The sequence below is a fragment of the Cornus florida genome, unplaced genomic scaffold, assembly GCF_030987335.1.
Source record: "Cornus florida cultivar Cherokee Brave unplaced genomic scaffold, ASM3098733v1 CherokeeBrave_3.0.0_Hap2_Chr06, whole genome shotgun sequence".
In the NCBI taxonomy this organism is placed as follows: Eukaryota; Viridiplantae; Streptophyta; class Magnoliopsida; order Cornales; family Cornaceae; genus Cornus; species Cornus florida.
This window is the reverse complement of record NW_026775576.1, coordinates 35,699,146-35,700,493: the sequence shown is the minus strand read 5'-3', so window position 1 is coordinate 35,700,493 and position 1,348 is coordinate 35,699,146. Positions and strand designations below refer to the sequence as shown.

The window sequence follows — 1,348 nt, the reverse complement described above, 5'->3', positions numbered from 1 at the left end:
AAGCCAACACTCTTCCTACCTTGTGAATTTCTACCATTCTTGGATGATAGTGTTCTATGCAAAGAATTTTCACTCATGCTCTCATAAAGACGCCACACGTCATCCTCATGCCTATCAATGTATGAGCCACCCATGGAAGCATCAACCATACCCTTATAGTTATCCGATAAGCTCTCAAAGAAATATTGAACTAATTGCCATTTGGGCATTTCATGATGTGGACGCTTCCTAAGCAATTCATTGAAGCGTTCCCATGCCTCATGAAACGTTTCTCCATCCCCATGTGAAAATTCTCAAATTGAGGTTCTCATGGCATTGGTCTTAGAAATCGGATAGTACTTCTTCAAGAATTCTTGTTGCATTTCTGCCCAAGAAGTGATTGAAAAAGGCCTAAGATTGTTAAACCTATACTTTGCTTTGTCTTTTAAGGTGAATGGAAAAAGTTTGAGTCTTAAAACCTCTTCCGGCATGTCCGTATATTTTACGGTGGAACATACTTCAAGAAACTCATCCAAATGCTTGTAAGGTTCTTCACTTGGAAGTCCATGATAGTTAGGAAGCATTTGAATGGTTTGTGGCTTAATTTCATAATGATGTGCTCTAAATGGCGGCAATTGGATATATGTAGGTGCATTATACTCATTAGGCACATAATGGTCTTTTAAAGCAAGAGGTGGATTAGCTACTTGAGGTGCAACATGAACACCTTGGTTTTGAATTCCTTGATTATTGATGGGAGGTTGTCGAGCATACATTGGCCTTGGCATTCCATATGGAACTTGGCCTTGTTGTTATGGTGGTTGGTGAATGAATGGCCTAGGCATGCCTAATGGTACTTGTATGTTCTCATTGTGCACATTGGGATGAAGGATACCTTGTTGGTCTATGTGACCAAGGTCCTCAACATGATTATCATTATGGTCATCCATTGATAGATTGGTTCTATTTGAACTTCCTCTTCCCCTAGGATTTCTAACGATAGATTCAAGATGCAAATCAAGAGGGACAAGAGTTGGTCTCAATGAACGATGTCCATGCATGCACAATGCAAAACACAACAAACACAAAGAATGACAAACACTATGCCTTCACAACAATGCAATTAGACTTCTTCCACAAACACTTAATTCATACTCCCATGCTTTAACAACAATGATGCAAGAACAATAAAAAATGAGCCTCCACGCGGGCCAATGATTTAACTAAGGGATTAAGTAAAGAAAGTATCACAAAGGTCCTTTAGCACTTTAACTCCAAATTTATAGCTTAGCTTAGCAACTTTTTTAGAATTTTTAGCTTTTTTCCTTGCGTGCTTAGCTTGAATGCTCCTTTGCTTGCTTCCTCTCCA

The 1,348-nt window shown here is 39.0% G+C and overlaps 1 pseudogene; it reads left to right on the top strand.

Annotated features, from left to right (window-relative positions):
• Positions 1-207: 207 nt before the first annotated feature.
• LOC132315285 (small nucleolar RNA R71) lies at positions 208-306 on the top strand (annotated as a pseudogene).
• Positions 307-1,348: the final 1,042 nt, after the last annotated feature.